The 22881-nt window shown below is 40.4% G+C and overlaps 1 protein-coding gene across 1 annotated transcript in view; it reads left to right on the top strand.

The window, feature by feature from the left end:
* Nucleotides 1-1777: 1777 nt before the first annotated feature.
* The window catches only part of TENM3 (teneurin transmembrane protein 3), a 1604633-nt gene continuing 1583529 nt past the window's right edge, over nt 1778-22881 (top strand). Inside the window, exon 1 of the mRNA XM_060778662.2 lies at nt 1778-2319. The gene's annotated coding sequence lies outside the window, so the exon portion shown is untranslated. The remainder of the gene's footprint in view (nt 2320-22881) is intronic.

Genomic DNA, 22881 nt, shown 5'->3' on the forward strand with positions numbered 1-22881 from the left:
GGAATCTCTCTTCCCCCCCCCCCCACCTCCCACAAAGTTTCATTTGAACATCCTTGTGCTCTAGTCCCTAAAGCAGCAGAAAAGAAGCTTGCCTTCTCCACAATGGGAGATCATTTCAGATATTTACATGCAGCTATCATGTCCCCTCATAGCCTTTCTAAGTCCAATCCTGTGTGTTTCATACCAGTATATTCCATATTTATAGCAGAAGAGCTGTGACAAACAGTTCTGGAGACCTCACCTGGAGAACAAGACACAAAACCTGGATTGGATCTGCATGGCCAATATTAATCTGAACTGCATTCTATGCTCAGTGTGGAACCATAGAATGCAACTTGAACTGTGCTGGACTGCATCATATAGATCAGGTATGGGCAAACTTTGGCCTTCCAGGCGTTTTGGACTTCAAGTCCCACAATTCTGGTCAGCCGGTTAGGCTGTTTAGAATTGTGGGCATTGAAATCCAAAACACCTGGAGGGCTGAAGTTTGCCCATGCCTGATATATGGGCTGGGCAATGTATATGAGTGTATGTATGTGTATATGTGTGTGCATTAGGCTGTTAGCGATTGTGGGAATTGAAGTCCAAATGGGCTGGGCCATGTATAGGAGTGTATGTATGTGTATATGTATGTGCATTAGGCTGAGAGTTTGTCCATGTCTGATATATGGGCTGGGCCATGTATAGGAGTGTATGTATGTGTATATGTGTGTGCATTAGGCTGTTAAGTTTGGCCATGACTGATATATGGGCTGGGGCATGCATATGAGTGTATTATGTGTATATGTGTGTGCCTTAGACTGTTAGAGATTGTGGCAATTGAAGTCCAAATGGGCTGGGACATGAATAGGAGTGTATGCAGGCATGTACGCAAGAAAGCCTTACGGATACATTATTGTTATGTTTATTCATATCATGATCTGATCACCATGCTCAATATATCCCATATGCATGGGGCTATTGGGATAATGATACAAAAGGTTTGCTAGGGTAGATCCTCAGCCCTCCCCCCCCCCCCCCCCAGAATCAAACTCAGCACCCCCCGAAACAAAATCCTGGCTACGGGCCTGAGTGTATGTATATATGTGTGTGCATTAGGTTGTTAGAGTTTGCCCATGCCTGATATATGGGCTGGGCCATGTATAGGAGTGTATGTATGTGAATATGTGTGTGCATTAGGCTGTTAAGTTTGCCCATGACTGATATATGAGCTGGGGCATGCATATGAATGTATGCATGTGTATATGTTTGTGCTTTAGGCTGTTAGGAATTGTGGGAGTTGATGTCCAAAATACCTGGAGGGCTGAAGTTTGCCCATGCCTGATATATGGGCTGGGGCATGCAGATGAGTGTATATATGTTTATATGTCTCTGTGTGTGTATACATACACACACATCTCCATCTATTTATCTCTATCTATTCTACACAAATATATACCTACTACACCTTATTCTCTCCTCTCTCTCTCTCTCTCTCTCTCCATAGCACAGTTTCCTCCCTTTCCCCTTGACTCCATTGACACCTGCTGGCATTCGCCTCGAAACCCCGCCGCCCCTCCTTCCTCATTGCCATTCCAGCAGCCCTCCTTCACGCCCCGTTCAAGGGGGGGGGGGGGGAGGTCACGTGCTCTCTCCTCAGAAGGTGCTTTTGCCTCTCTCTCTCTCTTTTTGCCCCATCGGCGCGCGCCAAGCCCAACCTGCGGGGGCCCCTTTAAGGCACGTGAGAGTGGCGGGGGACGGCGAGGCAGGCGCGCGCGCGTGGAAGGAAAGGGAGGGAGGGAGAGTCAGCCCTGCCATTAAAACTCCTCCGCGGCGAAAGGGCGTCGTGGTGGGAGAGAAGGTGACGGAGGGAAGGAAGGAAGGAAAGCCGGCGAGACCGGCGGCAGGAGCAGCGAGGAGAACGAAGAAGAGAAGGAGGAGGGAAGAGGAGAAACTGCAACCTAAGCAGCAGCAGGAGAAGAAGGAAGAAGGAGCAGGAGCCGCCCTGGGATGCTGGCCGGCTTGAGCATCGGCTCACTCCACCCGCAGCTTGCCTTGGCGCGTGGGTGCCTTGCCGTCTTTCCCCCTCAGAGCCTACTATCCTAGTCAACGCCTGGAGTTCAGAGGAGGAGAAGGAGTGGACGGAAAAGCCAAGGAAAGAAGGGAGAAGGATTGACTCCTCCTCGTCGCCCCTCACAGCCTCACCTTGGTGCCCAGGCGCTGAGGGAGCCGCGTCCCTTAATTGGGGAAGAAGAGGCCTCGCTTGTGTGACTTGGAAGTTGAAGCGAACGTGTTGCTTGGCTTCGTCCTCTTCAGTCGTCACTTTCCTCGACGGCGCAGGTAGGTGCCTTGCTCTTCTTTGGTTGTGGTGGTTTTCTGACAGGAAAGACTACATGTGTGTGTGTGCTGCCTGCTTGTTGTTGTCCATCCCTTCCTTCCCCAATTCCACCATGTGTTTTTGGTGTCAAACTTTGCCTCAGCCTGGGCTAATGGCACTGGCAATTTGCTTCTCTCTCCCCCCATCCTCCACCTCTCAGATAGGTTCCCTGCTCTTATTTGGTTGGTGCTGGTTTTGTGACAGGAAATACAACGCGCGTGTGTGTGGTGCCTGCTTGTTGTTGTCCATCCCTTCCTTCCCCAATCCCACCATATGTTTTTGGTGTCAAACTTTGCCTCAGCCTGGGCTAATGGCACTGGCAATTTGCTCCCCCCCCCCCCCATCCTCCACCTCTCAGATAGGTCCCCTGCTCTTATTTGTGACAGGAAAGACAATGTGTGTGCGTGCTGCCTGCTTGTTGTTATCCATCCCTTCCTTCCCCAGTTCCCCCCATGTGTGTTTGGTGTCAAACTTTGCCATGGCACTGGCAATTTGCTCCCCCCCCCCTCCTCCTCAGTTTCTTCTTTCCACCAATGGGCGCGACAACCTGAGCGGGTTAATGTCGCGCGCGAGGGGGGTCCACGTTTAGGCGCGTGCTCCCTCACTCCCCCCCTCCCCTCCCGCGGCTATCTGAGCGGGTTAATGGCACGCGGGAAGGGTTTAGGCGCGTGCTCCCTCACTCCTCCCCCCCCCCCCATCACAGAGCCCCTCGAGGCCGCTCTAATATATATATAGAGGGAGAGTGAGACCGCCTCGGAAAGAGAGGATGATGCCTTTTCGGCTTTGCGACGCGCGGGACTCCCTCTTGGCAAGCGGGAAGGCGAACTGAACTGAAGGGAAGTTTTGGCTCCATCTCCGCCGGCTTCTCCAAGGAAAAGGACGAGGGTGGTGGTCTTGTTTGGTCCTTTCCTCGCTGCGAAGTCACGGGAAAGAGAGGAAAACAGGATTCCACTTTTAGGTAACCTTGAGAGCCAGCTGTGATGCCCCCTCTGGATCAGGCATGGGCAAACTTGGGCCCTCCGGGTGTTTGGACTCCAACTCGCACAATTCCTACCAGCCTACCAGCCTCAGGCCCTTTCCTTTTGCTCCTCAGCCGCTTAAGCTCCCTCACTCCTCCCCCCCCCCCCCCAATTGCTTAAGCGGCTGAGGGGCAAAAGGAAGAGGCCTTAGGCTGGTAGGAATTGTGCGAGTTGGAGTCCAAACACCCGGAGGGCCCAAGTTTGCCCATGTCTGCTCTGGTTGCCCCCATTTTTTGCTATTCTCATTGTGCAGGTGTCACTTTGAAATGGTCGGTCTTCCTCTGACTCCAACGAGAAATGCCTCGTCCGCACTGAAACCTCCGGAATGGTTTCAGCGCGGATCGTCGCGAGTCCTTGAAACCCAAAACAGTCATCCCCGTGGCCTCGCTTTCGAAAGCCGGATGGGTTTTGAATCACCTATAACCTGGTAACCCGCGATTTGAAAGATTGCAGAAGCCACCTGCTGAATTGTCCGATGTCACTTTTCTTAGTTCTTCGACATCTTAGACATCCAGCAGATGGAGCAATGGAAAAACGGCTTCAGGCCCTTTCTGTATATCTAAAGAAAATCCCACATTATCTAACCTGGAATATATGGCAGTGTAGACTCAGTGCCCTTCCACACAGCCCAGAATATCATGGTAGAAAATCCCACAATATCTGCTTTGAACTGGGTTGTCTGATAATGTGGGATTTCCTTCCTTAATATTCTGGAATATAGGGCAGTGTGGAAGGGCCCTCAAACTCTTTAGGGCCCTTCCTCACAGCTGAATAAAATCCCAAATTATCTGCTTCAAATTGGGGGCCCTTCCGAACAGCCCTAATCCCAGAATATCAAGGCAGAAAGTCCCACAATATCTGCTTTGAACTGGGTTATCTGCGTCCACACTCAGATAATGTGGGATTTCCTGCCTTGATATTCTGTGTGGAAGGGCCCTTGGATAACCCCATTCAAAGCAGATATTGTGGGATTTTCTGCCATGATATTCTGGGTTATATGGCTGTATGGAAGAGCCCTCAGACTCTCTTCGGGGCCCTTCATCACAGCTGAATAAACTCCCACATTATGTGCTTTGAACTGGGGGTCCTTCCACACAGCCCTGTATTCCAAAATATCAAGGCAGAAATACCATCAATATCTTCTTTGAACTGGGTTATCTGAGTCCACACTCAGATAATGTGGGATTTCCTGCCTTGATATTTGGCTGCCTTTAGGGCCCTTCCACACAGCCATACAACCCAGAATATCTGCTTTAAACTGGGTTATCTGAGTCCACACTGACCTATATCTCAGTTCAAAGCAGATATTCTGGGTTATTCTGTGTTGAATAGACTGTAGCTATCTCTTCGCTGTTAAATAGAAGTTAATATTGTATGTTTCCCCTCAAAAGGGATAGTGGTGGGGAAGCAACTTCTCCCTACCACTAAACCACTAATGATTGATGAATCAATTTCTTCTGTGTTGAAACGTGTTTGTGTTAAGTGTCTGGTAAAATGTAATTTGTGAGCTTGGTTTCTCTGCCTTAGGTGTATCACTTTGGTATTAATGATTCTAATTGTGGATAATGTGTGATTTGCTTTTGCAAGGTACAGAGGAAGACTTCTGCCTTGCTGTTAGGAAGGTAACTCTTTGAAACGACATAAACCGGAGTGTAATTTATTGAAGCTGGATGCTAAAGCATTCAGTAAATTAAGCAGGTGTAACTTGAAAACATTCCAGTTTCCTGTGGCTAGTTTTAAACTGATTATACTTGCAAAATGGCTAATTCCTTGTTGCAATCGAATGTGTCCTGCATTCTAGGGATGAACAGTGGTAGAAATGTTGGTTGCTATGTTACAGGACTGCAACAATGACATACAATATTACTGAAAAGCATGAAGATGGTTATTGATTGGAAATGTGTTTTAGTTGTTCTGTTCCTTGACCAAGATGTTAGAAGAAAATAATATAGACCTTGTATTATTGTGTTTTTTATTGAGCTAGTAGGTATCTGTATTGCCAAATGACAGCAGAACTTAAGGTTTTACTGTCATGCAATTGGGCGCTTCTACCACAAGGATGACAATTGCATATGCAAATTCAAGTTAAAAGTTTGTTTTTATAACTGGTTTGTATTTCAGTAGAGAGCGTTTAAATGTAATGTGGAATGCTCAGATATAAATGGCATATGCTTTATTCTTATGGCGGTTTTATTTCAGTACTTGAAGTGGGATACATCTGAAGCTAAGTGCACTTGCACACAATTGATTTTAACCAAGTGCTTTGATTTTTCCATTGACTACTGAGAGAGTAAAGTGTCCAACTTTTGCTGAATTACCCCCTTTGATAGCCATATCAATAATCTCTTATAAATGAAGTCTTTAGTGATTTCTTAAAGTCAGGCTATTAGTGTCTGAGGGATGAAAGTGGGTTCATTTTGGGTTAGGCTGGAAATATATGTGGTAGAAGGGACAAACTGGTAAGAACCCACTTCTTCCTCTTCTTCTTCTTCTTCTTCTTCTTCTTCTTCTTCTTCTTCTTCTGCTTTATAACTTTCTGAAAATCAGTTCATTGTGTTCATTCTTAGCTACAGATTTGCTAAGTCAGTGCCCAAAAGTTAAATAGCATTTCAAAAGCTGAATGTTTTATATGTGCCCACAAAACAAATTCAGCAAAGGAATCCCGGAAGGAATAATACCTTATTAAAACTCCCCCCCCCCCCACATATTCAGGTTGATGTTATTTAATAATATCATTTTTAAAAGGTATATTTGATACAGGGTTGTAAAGCTAGTTGGATCTAAAATGGAACTATATTTAAGTATTTAAGTTAGTGTTGATATTATCTTTCGTGGTGGTCTTAAATGCATCAGTAGAGCTGATCTAGAACTCTATTAATGCAAAGCATTTTGTTTCAAAGCTGTCCTATCCCATTTCAACTTACGGTGCTAAAATCAGTTTCATTTAATGTAATCTAGTGCATGTATTTGCTGATCAAGTTGTTGATCAATGATCTTTCCTAATAGTCCTATCTAGAACAAAACCATTGAAGTCAGGTTAAATAAGGTATGACTAACATCCCATTCTTTTCATTGGTAAGACTAAGGGTAGACTTAGCTCTCATATGGTTAAATCCAGCATTGTGCTTGTACTACTAGAAAAACAGAACTTTCTACTTCTGTTGTTTCTCCAAGCTTCCCATCCCACCTAGAAATCTGCACTGTAGGGTTTCCTAACTTTCAGTACAAATCTGGAAGAAGCCTGCAGCTGTCGTGCGGGTTGCCTCCTTCTAATTCTGATGAAACAGTTTGTTGCTTTGTCTTCAGAATGTGTGAACTAGTCACAACTGTGTTGTATCCAACTGTTGAAGAAGTTGCTGTTTTGAGTTTACAGTCGTTTTGATACAAGTCTGTTTTGTTGATTTGTTACCATATCTTCTCCCTCTACCATGTGCTTTAATGCACACCACAGGCTCTTACTGTAATGAGCACTCTCTGCTCTTGTTTATGCTTGCTTCTAGGTGCAGCATGCACTTAGAAGCGGATGGGAGGCATAGAACTCCTGTGTGTATTTGATTTATTTTATTTGCTATCTGATGCTAGCATTCATCAAAAAAGTCAATGTATATAGTTTCATTGACTTATCCATGTTCTTAGTAGATCATAGCACAAAATAGCATGCTAGATGCGGTCCTGGTTATATACTTAGAGCATTAGAAAAGTAGTCCAGAACAGATTGGGTATCACTATGAGCTTTCCTTTAGAAGATCTGCATTCATATAAAAATGAAGCCTCAAATAATAATGGTGCTCCTCAATTTTGTTATGTTTACCTGAGCATACACTGTATTCAGTTTTACATGTGAGTAAGTTATATATGTACTCCAAAGTATACTTTTAGTTCCATCAGATGTTCTCATGGAAATGTAGGATTTCAGCTCCTATTAACCCTACTGAAATCAATAGGCAAATTAGTCACAGGTAATTGAAATTCTTTGATTTCTTTTGAACTAAAGTATGGAAAACTTAGTTTTGATCCAATCTTAAACATTTTCCATATTTACCTTTTCATTATTTTTAAAATGAATTTAAATTGTATTTTGAAATTTTAATATATTAACATTTTGTTTTGATTGTATGTTGCAGCTATGGAACTGATATGGGCAATCCAATGCAAAGTGGCTTGGTTCTGGATGGTTGTCATTCTTAATAACCAAAGCAGTAATCAAAAAGAAACTTATCCGTGTGTACCCCATGAACTAAACAAAAGCTAGTTCTCACTATACACACACACACACACACACACACACACACACAATGTATTTAGTTCTACTCAAATCAGAAAATCAGACTTCATCAGTTAAGTACTATGTAACTTTTAGACAATTGAACTATATTTTTATTTCAATGTATGGAGGGATAGACTCTACTCTTACAAGTATGTACCACGGTGAACATGTGATGGGATTTAGGAATGGGTAGACATAGAATTGTGCTACAGGTTAGCTGCACTGCTTCTAGAAAATGTGCAGGATGACAACTTGGCTTTCCAAAGATGGTTTACAAAGGTTTTTTGCATGTATACAACTGAAAATTACTTTGCAGTCTATATTTTTTTAAAAGAATTATTACCATATACACCACATAATCAATATGATGTTATTAGTATTAAGTTTTCATTTAAGATGAGCTTGATATAGGGTCAAGCAGCAGTAAATTTTGTGGTTCAGTTAAAGTATTGTGTGTGTGTGTGTGAAAGAAATTATGCTTTAATTTTGACTGCAAAATAGTTCTAGTTTACAAAAGTAGTATGGCTGTGAAGTGATAAAAATAGTTTTATTTTCTATATTTAAATATATATTTCTTTTATAAATGTTCCAGTCTTTTTGTTTCCTTTGCTGATGGACATGTAATGGGCAATATATTCAATGAAATTGGAACTGTTATGACAATCTCTCACCGAAGGAGCAGAATTTTCTATGCCTCCAACCCTGTTTCACCATGTATGAAATTTATATCAGTGAAGATCACAACAGGAAAATGTAGATGCAGGAAAATTAGTGGTATTAAGGAAAATTCAATCTTCCTATAGTTTCTGAAGATACTTGAACTATAATGTGCTTTTTGTTTCAAAGTGATGTAGTAGGCACTTGGTATCGACTAGGGTTTGGTTCTAGGATTCCCATGAATACCAAAAGCCATAGATGCTCATCACATTTTGCATAAAATAGTTTCCCTTATATAAAATGGCAGTGCCAAGCTTTTCATTTTGGATTTGGGTTTTTATTTAATGAGGGGGAGGGGTATTTTCAAGATTTTTTTTTGTCATGTCAGGAATGACTTGAGAAACTGCAAGTCGCTTCTGGTGTGAGAGAATTGGCCGTCTACAAGGACATTGCCCAGGGGACACCCAGATGACTTGATGTTTTTATCATCCTTGTGGGAGGCTTCTCTCATGTCCCCGTATGAGGAGCTGGAGCTGATAGAGGGAGCTCATCCGCCTCTCCGCGGATTCGAACCTGCGACCTGTCGGTCTTCAGTCCTGCCAGCACAGGGGTTTAACCCACTGCGCCTCCGGGGGCTCCATTTTCAAGATAAAATCTGTGGCTATTAAGGCCAATTGTTGTCATTTTCTTTCCAATGCATTTCAGACTGGACAATTTTACTTGGAATTTTTGAGTCAAAAGAAATACGCATCCTGAAATAAGGCTGAATGGAAAAAACGTCCAAGACTTGCAAGGACTAATAGATCAACTTGTTGCTTGCCTGTGTTGGAATCAATTTTATTTTTCTTTAAATGGATATTTGGTGCAGCATAACTTCATAGAAGAAAATAGTAGAACCAATGGCTACAACTAGATCCAAGGACTCCACATTATCTCCACTTCTGAAATTTCACAAATTGGAATACTCAAATGGGGAGTAAAGTTGTGACTGAAAAATTGGCTAGTGGAAGATCCTGACCCCAATCTCACTAAAAATCATTTGTCCCTAAGATCCTTCACAGATAATCCTTTTCCCCCATATCCCCCAGCTCATTTCAAGTGTATACTGTTTTACCTCAGTTGCTTTATCTGTTTAATCAACAGGAAGGCATGATAATTCACAGGAAGGTTTCTTTGTTATAATCTCAAATGTTGTTCGGCTGCAACATGTGTCCGCTTTAGGCATAGCAGCCCATGCAAGATATGATAGTAGTTGTACTTCAGTAACTGAGGATGCATGCATTTTATCTCAGTAACAGAGGAGGGCACAGATGTTCCTCAAAATAATTCAGAATAAAGACTATTTGGAGTATCTCTGCTGTTGCAGGTACTCTATTGTTCTCATCTGAATTTGGAATCCCAAAGTTAAGAAAATGTATGGGTATGTGGAAGCCAAGTTGTAAGCAAGCATTTTCTACATCATCAATAACTGCAGGACACACTTTGCTTTGAGGAAACATGTCTGATGTTAAATTTAGTAAATATTTGATTGGTGATTCAAAGTGCATTTGTTATGATAACACTTCTGTGCTGCACCAGCAGGTGTATTTGAGGACTAATTGGAGAGAACCAAGAGAGGGTGAATTAGGTAGGTTCTGAGTAGCTGTACTACTTTTTCAGGATTATTTATCACTCTTCATTGGTATTTTGAGGAGGAATTGGGAAAAGACTCCACAAATGCAGTGTCTATAAATAAGCAGCATTCAGACATCTCAGGCACTTCAGAAATAAGGGCTAAAGTTATGGATTGTGTTACAGGTTGAGTAGTCCTTGTCAAAATGCTTGGGACCAAAGGTGTTCTGGATTTAATATTTTGGAAAAAAACATATTTACATATAGTCACAGAATGAGATATCTTAGAAATGGAATTCAGGTCTAAACACAACATTTATTTATGTTTCATATGCACTTAATATACACCCTGAATGTAATTGTGTATAATATTTAATTTTTTAAACAATTTTGTGCATGAAACAAAGTTTGTGTACACTGAACCTTCTGAAAAGAAAGGTGTCACCATCTCATCCACCCATGAAGGACAATTTTGGAGTATTTCAACATTGATATATACAAGATTTTGGAAGCCAGGATTTTATTCTTAAATTGTACAGAAAAGGTATTGTATACCATATACATTGCTGCTATCATTTTGTTGTATCAAATAATCTGGATGTCTTGTATATCAGTTCACAGTAATATCTGAAACTTTGTACATGTTATGCAAGGAATAATAGTGATCTATCATACTCTAGCTGAATATTATTCTGTGCAATGTAGATTCAAATTCTGAACCAAAATTAAGCTGAAAAGGTTGCATTGTGCATTTTAATGTAGTTTATGCAAACATCGTACAATTATTCTTTATATATAAATCTTTAACATAAATGATGAGATTATTGGAACTGAGCTGAAAGATTGTATTTGTATGTGAATATCATTAAAATAGTAATTATGGACAATAGGATTTTCTGCACTCAAATTAAAATCAATGCAGTTAAGTGCAAATAATATGCATACTTTGTTCTGCGTATGAGTGATAAAATAAAGATTTTTTCATATTTAAAATGATTGGAGGCAGTGTGGTATGGAATCATTGGAACTGAGTCATCATAGAGGACCACACAAAATCCTACTCCAATAATTGTAGTCCACTGCGTAAAGGTGTTAGTTCAGAAAACATTTATATCTGAATATTGCTGTCCATTACTAGTTTTTATTATAAACGTCATAATTTGCTTTAAAATGACTACATGACTTAATTACTCACAATTATTGTAACTTCATTTTTTTAATTTTTTAACATCAGGAATTTAGGGGAGAAGAGTACTAGTGAATGAGAAATCATTAAGTATGAAATGGAATGATGTTTGTTGCTAACACATACAAATGTGTGTGTGTTGGTACAGTACTTGTATAGATGAAGAAGTAGATGTGTATTATTAAAGACAGCTGGGTTAGAAGTCTTGCAATCTAGAACTCTTGAGAATGGATTCTAATGGCTTTTAAATGTTTCAGTGTTAATTAAGAGATAATGTGAATAGAATAGTCTGTTATGACAGGATAATGATTTCCTACATAATGTAAATTATATGGCTTAATTTTTTTTGAAGAAATAATAATGCTGCAAAAGCAAAGCCAAAATAGAAGCACTTGCTTCTATCCCCACTTGTTTCTAGTTTAGTGATTTATACACTTGAGTGCTCTTTCATTTTCCATGAAGGAAAAATATGCTAGAAAATTCCTCTGGTAGCTCAATTAGGAGAGCACATTCTCATCTTACAGTTTTGGCCAGAAAAATAAGCATGTTTCTGATTATATATTTTCCCTGAATATTTTCTTGTTCTAGTTAAATACTAGATGTATTTGATAATGATTTTTGGAAAGAAGCAAACTTCTGGACAGTTAACTGGGTTGAAAGGATTATTTTAGGAAGTTACTAAGTAGCTGATTTCTACAACACTAAATTACAGTGGTAATAACCTCCTTGAAGTGACTGTGTGCATTGTGACTGCACATCTTGAAAACATTGTAATTTAGGCAGCAAAATAAATGAATAAATAAATCCATTGCCTTAACTGTGGATATTGGAAAATTGGCAGAATAAGAGACAGCTGAAAAGATGCTGTATTTGTTTGCATTTTGCCACTATCATGTGCCTCCATAAAATGTTAACTTCATATTTCTTTTGCAGCTGTCAAGTAATGTACACCAATTGGCCTAGAGGTTTTTTCTGTACAGCTGTAAATTGAAGTGGCATAGCCCCATCTGTCTGTCAATTGGGCAACATGATTCTATGCACACTCTTTAATGTTCTGAAATTGAGAAGAGGAAAAAGGTGTTATGACTTCATGTTGTTTTAGTGGATTTCAGTCAGGTCTGGATGTTCCACCCATTGTCTCTGCTGAATTTTTATGTATGCAGCACTTTGTATATGCTGAATGTCATGTTTGGGGAGAATGATGCTGCAGCCTCACTTTCATAATTGTTATTAGTTATTTTGACGTCATCGGGATTTCTTCTTTATATCATGGTGGGTTTTTCTGCTAGCAATGTTTTTTTAATGAAACAGTTTATTTTTTGCTGTTTATCAGATTGTTAATTCTGTATGGTTTTCAGGGTTTTATATTTTCATCTTGTAAAGATTGAATATTGTAGTAGAAAGAAGGAATTTAAAAATTATGGGAAAAGAAACTTACATCTATGAATCCTCAGGTATTTCTTTTATCTGGTCTTTGTGAAGTATGACTGATCATATGCATTACTTATTCTTCTAACAGTAATGCGTGCAGTACTAAATTTTGTTTGGATTCAAAAATCATGTAAATCTTTAACCATTTTTGAAGGAGGAAATGTAAATATTTCACATACAGGAGTTACTGCTTCATTGTCAGAGTCTATGCAATTCGGAATCACATGGACATGAGAAACATGGAAAGATTTTAAACTTGTTGCTTGTTGGAGCATGCAGTGTGAGCTGCTGTGAGTTGTCTGGGCTGTATGGCTATGTTCCAGAAGCATTCGCTCCTGGTGTCTTGCCCACATCTATGACAGATGTTGTGAGGTCTGTTGGAAACTAGGCAAGTGAGGTTTATATATCTGTAGAATATCCTGGGTAGGAGACAGAACTCTTGTCTGTTTGAGGCAAATGTGAATGTTGCAATTAGCCAGCTTGATTAACATTGAATAGTCTTGCAGTTTCAAAGTCTGGCTGCTTCCTGCCTGGGGGGAATCCTTTGTTGGGAGGTGTTCGCTGGCCCTGATTATTTCCCATCTGGAATTCCCCTGTTTTCTGAGTGTTGTTCTTTATTTACTGTCTTGATTTTTGAGGTTTTTTTTAAAAAAATACTGGTAGCCAAATTTTGTTTATTTTCATAGTTTCTTCCTTTCTGTTGAAATTGTCCACATGTCTCCTACATGGGACATTCCACAAATATATAAACCCACTTGCCTAGTTTCCAACAGACCTCACAACCTCTGAGGATGCCTGCCATAGATGTGGGCAAAATGTCAGGAGAGAATGCTTCTGGAACAGCCCAGAAAACTCACAGCAACCCAATGATTCCAGCCATCAAAGCCTTTGACAGCACATGCAGTGTGAATTGCTCTTGCAGAAAAATGAACTTGGAGAATGCAAATGGATAGAGGAGATAAATAATAAAGATAAATAATAAAAAATAAAGATACACTTGCCACAGTTTGGTGTTCATTGAATTCATCAGTATCTTAACATAAAAATATTCATGTGCTGGTAGACCACACAATGATTCATGCTTTTTAAGATGTTATTAAAGGGATATTTTGTATTTATTATTAAATAGAATTAAATTTATAATAAATGTTTGTTCCATGGTTCATTGTATTTTTTTGTTTTCCTTTTCCTTTTGACTTTTTTTTGTATTGTTGTTGTCCAAAATAGAATTCTAAGATCACAGGTATACCTTGATTGAAAGCCAAATTGCTTTTGGAATTGAGCTAGATTTAGTGTCTAACAATTACACAAACACTTGGTAACAATATTTTTATTTTGGATCTATTGCAATGCCCAATTCTTTTAGGTGGGATATATGACTCTATGATAAGAATCAATGCAGATATTCACTTTGGGATTTATGTATTGGTTTAATTTTACTTTCAAAAACCTATTCATTTGGGACTAAACTGCACTCTGTCACACTAATAATTCAGGAATTGATTTTGTGCAAACTTGTTTAAAACTAGTGTCTAGCTTGAATAAATCAATAATGTGCAAGCAGTTGTTACTGCAATTAACAGTGACTGAAAGTTTCATCTTATTTTTGTAATTTTGGAAAGCTAAACTTGCTCTTAATTCTTTCTTGTAAACTAATAATTGCATGATTTTCTCTGTGACAGATGCAGTTGGCAGTGAGTCAGACTTCTACAATGAAGCATATGGTCTAGTCTCAACTATATAAGCAGCCCTTGAAAATACTTTAACATATAATTTCTTCTTGAAAACAAATAATTAGCATCATCTTCAGCAAACTATTTTGCATATATGTATTCACATAATGAAGTAAGTAGGCATTAAAAATACATTAGCATTATAAACAGATCCATAAAAGCAAATTAAAAATAAATAATTAGCCTTAAGTAGTCAGACAGGAGTTCATTGGGTTTCAATGTGCAATCTTACTTTGACATAATGAGTAATACTGTTCTTCCAACACCAGCCTAGGAAAAAAATTAGAAGGCAAGGCTATTATAAACTGCTGGATCACAATTTAAATAGCCTCATAAAAGCCAAGTAATCAAAACCAGCACAGGATACTTTACTTCTCCTTAAACATGTCTTTGTATGTTTACTAGGCCTGGGCGGTTTCGTTCGTTAATTTTGTAATTCGTTAAATATTCGTTAATTTTAGCAATTACAAAACGATTACAAAACTTATTTTTAAACCCGGAAGTGTTTTTAAATATCGAAACGGCAGGCGCCAAAAAATTTTGTATTTCCGTCCATTTCGGAAATACATAAGATGGCCACCTGGCGATGCTTGCTGGGAGCTCTCCTCTCTCGGCGCCGGCTGAGCAAGCGAGCGAGAGGGCGAGCGAGAGGGGTGAGCGGCGAGCGAGAGGGGCGAGTGGCGAGCGGCGAGCGAGAGGGGCGAGCGGCGAGCGAGAGGGGCGAGCGGCGAGCGAGAGGGCGAGCGGCGAGCGAGCGGTGAGCGAGAGGGCCCGCCAGAGTGAGTGCCTGCCTTCCCTCCTTAATAATAATTTTAATTTCTCCTCCCTATTCTACTAAATTAATAATTAAATTAAAAAAATATTTAAAAAATATTGAAAAAAAAAGGGCGCCATCTTTACAAAATGTTTTGTAAATATTAACGAAATTTCGTTAATACCGAACTTTTTTAAGGGAAAATTTTGTAATTATTTTAAATATCGAAACAAAAAAACCCCCCAATTACAAATCGATTTTAGAAACAAATTTTTGCGTTGTTACCCAGGCCTAATGTTTACCACATCTTTATCTTTAGTTAGAATAATTGATGGGACTGGTTTCTTCCTTTGTTGTTGTTTATTTGTTGAGTCACTCCCAACTCTTCATGACCTCATGGACCAGCCCACGCCAGAGCTCCCTGTAACATATCTCTGGAGGCATCAAATTGTTGCCGATTGTGAACCGCCCTGAGTCGCCTTCGGGCTGAGAAAAGAGGTATATAAATGTGGTAAATAAGTAAATAAATAAATAAATTTCATTTTCTTGGCAAGAATACTGGGGTGGGTTGCCATTATCTTCCCCAGGGATTGTGTTTGGTCTGACCTCTCTGTCATGACTGTCCTGTCTTGGGTGTCCCTTCACGGTTTGACTCGTGGCATCATTGAGGTGCTCAAGCTCCAGCACCGCAACAAGGCAGCAATTCTTTGCTGGATGGTTTGTTCCTATTATAGACATAATTACAATTTAGGCTTTGCTGAGTTATATTAAAAGGCCACTGAAACTCCATTGCATTGTGGATTTTAAGATGATTTTACTCTTCTCCGGTGTCTTAATTTCCTGCATTCTACAATGGCTTTTCCTTTGGTCTGTGCCTTTAGTGTTCTTTAGTGCTATGTAGAACTACAATAATCCATGTATTTATTTTACTAATGGGGAAATTGTGTTAAAAACAGGAGAGCTACACTAGAGTGAACTAGTGGTGCATGGATAATCTATTTCCACAGTAGCAAACAGAATACAAGTGAAAACTCTTCAGAAAGGGCATAGCTCACACCTGTTAGTCGTGCTTTTCCTGAAGTCTCATATAAAATACATTGTTAAAATGTATTTACTTCAATTAGGCTACAAGAAAAGACTGGTAAGCTGACTGGGATTTCTGGAAGTTGAAGTCCAAAACACCTGGAGGTCTGAAGTTTCTCTATGTCTGGTATATCATGTATAAGTTGATCTCATGTATAAATTGAAGACAAGTGTTTTGGGTGCAAAATGTATGGATTTTGATATTTGTAGATAAGTTAGAGTCCTTTTGTCACAGGGGACCAGCGGTTTTTGGTTATCATTGTTTTCCTGCCGCAACATTAAAAATGAACAGAGGTGGCACCATGGTGGAGAGAGCAGAGGGGTCAGTGCTTCTTTTAGGTTCTCCTGGGATGTATTAAGCTTTCGCCTTTTGCCACTCAGAGAAGAAGCTTTTTAAAATAAGAGTTTAAGTACATAACTTACATTGATCAATGAATGAGTCAATCCTTTTTTGTGTGTTGAATGAAATGAAATACCTACTAGTGAACCCTAAAAACATAATAGGCTATTGACTGTTTTGGAGAAAACAATGTTTGTGTGTGAATTGGGACACGTGAGGTTTGGGATATGGCTTTCAAGGTTCCATGGAAGGTAGTGTAAGTCTGCTCAAAGTGTGCTTAATTCAACTGCAATCAATATTAAAAGTATAACCCAGCCAAGTGATTTTAAAATTGGATTATAACACTTCAAAATGATTTCAGTCATGAGCAGCATGATTGTCTTTTTTAAAAGATAAAACAATATAGCAGCATGTAAAGTATACTTCACAGACACCACCATGTGCTTGTCAGTGTAGCTGAATTCTACTTGTAGATAAAGTATAAACTTAGGTTGAATTTGCTTTTTGAGACTTTGCAGTTAATAAATGGTATTATATTACTTGGGCTTGGGAGCTAATTCTTCTGTTGGTTATAAAATGTAGAATAGTAGCTGACATGTACTCTTGCTCAGTAAACTGTGCTGTTTGCTAATTTAGCCATCAAACTTCATCAACATTTAATTCATAAACTTTAATTGTAATTCTTAGATTCCATTATGTTTAATAAATTAATTTCATCAAAGAATCTTAATTGACTAAATTCTCTCATACTTTAGATTTCAACTTTCAGCCTTGACAATACAGTAGAGTCTCACTTATCCAACATAAACGGGCCAGCAGAACATTGGATAAGCGAAAATGTTAGTTAACAAGGAGGGATTAAGGAAAAACCTATTAAACATCAAAAAAAGGCTATTAAACATAAATTTTCTCAGAGGTGCAGGAAACCTCTCTAAATGCCAGCTGTTTACGGGGAGGAAAAAGCCTGCACCGCACGCAGCAGGCTTTTTCCTCCCTTCCCGGCTAGCACCCAGTGCTTGGAGGGGCTCACTGCATGTTGCTGAGAAAAAACTGTTTCTCAAGTGCCTGGTGCTTGCCAGGAGGGGAAAGCCTATACCGGAGCAGGCTTTTCCCTCCTTTCCCAGCAAGCACCTGGTGCTTGGAGGGGCTCGCTGCATGTTGCTGAGAAACAGCTGTTGCTCAGAGGTGCAGCAATCCTCTCCAAGTTCCGGGTGCTTGCCGGGAGGAAAAAGCCTGTGCCGAAGTAGGCTTTTTCTTCCAGGAAAGTACCCGACGCATGGACAAACCAGCTGTGCCAGCCCCGTCGAATAACAAAGCGTCGGATTAGCGGAGGTTGGTTAAGCAAGACTCTACGGTATATTACTATGTTGTCAAAAACTGAAGTGAACCGTTTCACTTGTAGTACAGTTACTTTTTATGCAAGCTGCTGGTGCTCATCAAAACTGCGTGAGCGAATTTCTCAACATTAAAATAACTTACAACTTGTTTGAATTATGAAGCATATTTTGGCCAATTCCAATCTCATTTCAGGCCTCCATTTTGTTTGAAATCAGATTTGACTGCTTTGAGAGATAATCTCCTAAAGATAATTGAAGAAGGGGCTACAGTGGCTACAAATTCATATGCTTCTGACAAAGAAAAAAACATTGGAGAGATTTCCTGTGCCAATCATTAAAAAACATTGATTTCAAAACTGAGATTTCTGGTATTTATACTTCTGTTTGATTCAACTTTTGAACTGATGAAAGTCTCGTGGAGCTGTTTACTGAATCACTAAATTGGGGTTTTTAAAAGAATCGTTAGGTAATATTCTCTGAAGACTTTTAAACAGAGACTGGGTGGCCATCTGTCGAGGATGTTTTGATTTTAATTTTACTGCATGGCAAGCGGTTGGACTGGAAGACCCCTGTGGTTTTTTCCAACTCTGTGATTCTATGATTTTAATATATATCTCTTCCTCTCATTGGCACATTTTGCATTGATTGGGCAGAGTAAATGAAGTAATCTTGCACTGGCAGCAATGTACATTTGCCTACTTGGCAAAATGTAATGTGATGGCTGCAGAACAAAGATGATTCTTCTAAGATGACACTGGCTGCATACATTTCTGCATCATTGGATGCTTCCCCAGAACTTGGGAGGTTTCCTGTGTTGTGCTGGTTTCAGTGGAGCCAGCATGGTTCCTCCGCAGAAGGGCAATGCTCCCCACATGTGATGGGGGAAGCATTGCTGAGGGAGAGCTGCATGTGGCATGACAGTTTCACCTTGTTGACCCTCTCTTTTCTCAGTTAAACCATACAAAGTGGTGTGCTTAGCCTGGCTTTTGTGATGAGGCCCTTAATCACAGATGGGGAATCATCTGTTTCACGTCCCAAAAGCTTTAGCCATCATAGTTGATGGTAGGAACTGTTTGAAAGTGCAGTCCAAAAATATCTGGAGGACAGCACATTCTTTGTTATGTGGAATTTTGTATATTATGTATTAGAAGTTTTACTCTTTTGAGGATTAGTATTTATTAATTTTTAAAAGAAATACAATTAGTCAAACATTCTCGTGACAATTGGGTCACACCTTTTACAGAAAACCCACACACACAGAGATAGATATCTACATAAAAACTCCAACCATCACTCAGGTAAAAAAAGAAGCACAATTAAAGCCTTGGCAAACCGTGCAAAAAGAATCTGCGAACCCCACCTCCTTCAAGATGAACTGAATCACCTCAACTGGGTTCTACAGGCCAATGGATACTCCACCTCAGACATCAGAAGAGCTGAAAGACCAAGAACAAGCCATGAGAATAAAGACGAAGATCCTCCCAGAGGAAAAGTGTTCTTGCCATACATCAAGGAAAAGTGTTCTTGCCATACATCCCTGACCGCATAGGGAAGCTGATGACATACAAACTATCTATAGACCCACCAAGAAAATCCAACAAATGCTACGTTCAGCAAAGGACAAGAGGGATCCTCTCACTTCTGCAGGAGTCTACCGTGTACCATGCAGCTGTGGACAAGTTTACATAGGTACAACCAAACACAGCGCCCAAACACGAATCAAGGAACATGAAAGGCACTGCAGACTACTTCAGCCAGAGAATCAGCCATAGCAGAGCACCCGATGAACCAACCTGGACACAGCATTTTATTTGAGAACACAGAAATGCTGGACCACTCTCACAACCACAATGTCAGACTACACAGAGAAGCCATTGAAATCCAGAAGCATGTGGACAATTTCAACAGAAAGGAGGAAACCATGAAAATGAACAAAATCTGGCTACCAGTATTAAAAAAAACTCTAAAATTACAACAGCACACCAACAGAGGAAACAAACAAGGACATTTAATCACCTCTCAACAAAAGTTTGCTCTAGGCACTGTCAGGCCATTATATGCTAATCAAGGTGGTCAGTTGAAACATGCACACCTAGCTCCAGCAGACAAGAGTTCTCATTCCACATATATAAACCCTTTTTCCTAGTTCCAACAGACCTCACTACCTCTGAGGATGCTTGCCATAGATGCAGGTGAAACGTCAGGAGATAATGCCTCTAGACCATGGCCATATAGCCCGAAAAAACTACAACAACCCAGTGATTCCGGCCATGAAAGCCTTCGACAATTCAGTGGATTTTTTTTTTTGAAAAGAAAAGAGAAGTACAAAAAAAGCAGAGGGATGTTTCAAATGGAAGAGTATGTTGTCTGGACACTATACAATATGAGTTAAGAAAATAAAATCCTCATTTGGAAACTTTCTGTTCACAGTCCATAAGGAAACCCAAATTATTAAGATTAAAGAGAATAAAGGCAATTCCATGTATCATTAATACACTGGATTTTTTTTTGTAGTTGCAAAACATTTTTGGAACTGATTATGTCTAAGAAACATGTTATACTGATGTTTTTTTAAAAAAAATAATCTATTAGATATTTTCATAATGCAACTGGTGGTGAAGGAGAAAGAAAAGTGAGGATGGTGGAGAGAAAATATATATATATATTAGCTGTACCTGCCACGCGTTGCTGTGGCCAACCTTTCCCCTATCTCCCCTTCTTTCCCTCCTTCCTTCACTCCCTGTTTCCTGTCTTTCCTTCTCTCCTTCCTTCCTTCTCTATCGCTTTCCTTCCTTCCCCCTTTTTCTTTCTCTTCTGCTGTCTCTCTTTTCTTCCTTCTCTCTTTCCTCCTTTCTTTCCCTCCCTCTTTCTCTACATTTTATCCCCTTCCTTCGCTCCCTCTTTCCTTCCTTCTTCCTTTTTCTCTTCTGCAGTCTCTCTTTTCTTCCTTCTCTCTTTCCATCTTTCCTTCCCTCCCTCTTTCTCTACATCTTCCCCCCTTCCTTCGCTCCTTCTTTCCTTCCTTTCCCTTTTTTCTTTCCTTCTCTCCTTCCTTCTTTCTCTAACTTTCCTTCCTCCCCCTTTTTCTTTCCCTCCCTCTTTCTCTCCTTTCTTCCTTTTCTACCTCATTCCTTCCTTCCTTCTTTCTTTCCCTCCCTCTTTATCTCCTGTCAGGGGTGATTTGAATGCAATATTCCTGCTTCTTGGCAGAATGGGGTTGGACTGGATGGCCCATGAGGTCTCTTCCAACTCTTTGATTCTATGATTCTATTATTCTTCCTTGACAGATTAGAAGGGGGCGTGGCTTGGAGGTAACGTGAGGAGGGTAGAGGGAGGAGGGGAGGGGGGATGGGTTTACAAGGGGGCGTGGCTTGGAGGTAACGTGAGGAGGGGGAGGGGAGGGGGGATGGGTTTAGAAGGGGGCGTGGCTTGGAGGTAACGTGAGGAGGGGGGAGGGGAGGGGGGATGGGTTTAGAAGGGGGCATGGCTTGGAGGTAACGTGAGGAGGGTAAGAGGGAGGAGGGGAGGGGGGATGGGGGCGCGCGCGTGTGTGCCGCGCGGGGGGGGGGGTAAGGGGGCGCGCGCGCGCGTGTGTGCGTGCGTGTGTGTGCCGCGCCAGAGGAGAGAGAGGGGGCGCGTGCACGCGCGCGTGTGTGTGCCGCGCCGGGGCGGGTGAGGGGGCACGTGCGCGCATGTGTGTGCCGCGCCGGAGGGGGGAGAGGGGGCGCGTGCGCGCGCATGTGTGTGTGCCGCGCGGGAGGGGGGTTGGGGGCGCGCGCGCATGTGTGTGTGCCGCACGGGGGGGGAGGGTGAGGGGCCATGTGTGTGCGCGCGCCAGGGAGTTTGCGCCAGTGCGCATGCTCAGTTGTTTTGCCGTTTTTTGTGGTTGTTGTTGTGTGGTTTTGATTTCTGAGTGGATTAGTTTGTACCTAGTGGGTTGTCCTTGGGGCATGGCAATTTTGGTAGAGTTCTGTGGAGGGGTTTTAGAGTTTTGTTTCCTCGTTGGACGCCAGTAGGAAATTTATATATATATATATATATATATATATATATATATATAAAAGGAGTGAGAGAGGAAAGGAGAAGAAAAGAAAAAGAAAAATATGTTATAGTGATGCTTTTTAAATGACACTATGGGGAGGAATGGCAGTCAAATTTGGATGACTATAATAGTAATGCACACAGGAACAATTGCAATGGTCTCTAGTTCACAAAGCATATCAATTTATATTTTCTTCCTGTCAAGTGCTAACAAATTCATAAGAAATTTAATGATGGCCTTTATCTCATATTGAATAAGCTATTAATGGCACTAATCATCTTATTATGAGGAGAGTGTTTGCATTTCTAGTTTATTATTTGTGCAGCTCTACACTTCTACATTTTAAAGTTAGGCATTTCCCAATTCAAAAATTTTCAATTAATGGTTTTCCCACAGTGGGAGAGTGGAATTTTGATAGCAGACATGAAAAAGGAGATTTTCTTTAAAACAGACTCAGCAGAAATAAAACCTTATCCATGTGGATAAATGGGGCAGATCTTGAAAACTGCAATGTGAGGAAAATAAAGATATGAACTTATAGAGAGTGACAGAGGCAACAAGCACTAATGTAAATTGAAGAGGAAATCAGTAAAAAAAAAATACTCATTTTTATGCCCCATTTTTATGCTATTTTGTTAAGACAAAAACAAAGCTAGGCAGTGTGGTTTCTGAAAGATTATATAGAAGACATATGTATACCATTTCTTTTAGAACAAATACCTAAGTGAATAGGTGTAAAATATTTCCCCATTAAGCCATCAAACTAATTTGACACGAGTTTGACAAAGGGAGTTGCATTTCAAGTGTCAATAAGCAATTAAACACGGAAGAGTGGACAGGGAGTCTCTATTTTGCAAGTGTAGCAGTTATTAAGACCCCTTTCCTTTCCCCATTTAGCACATTGTTTTAAATACATATGTCATAGAGAAAATTAACAAGGATAGAGTTTCTCGGAGCTTTATTTGAAACGCTTATTCATTAGTATGCAATTGTTTCATTACTGCGCTGAGGTTAATCTTCAGTGATAATTATACTTTTATAAATGGATTTTAGTTTTACATATAC

The sequence above is a fragment of the Anolis sagrei genome, chromosome 5, assembly GCF_037176765.1.
Source record: "Anolis sagrei isolate rAnoSag1 chromosome 5, rAnoSag1.mat, whole genome shotgun sequence".
NCBI lineage: Eukaryota > Metazoa > Chordata > Lepidosauria > Squamata > Dactyloidae > Anolis > Anolis sagrei.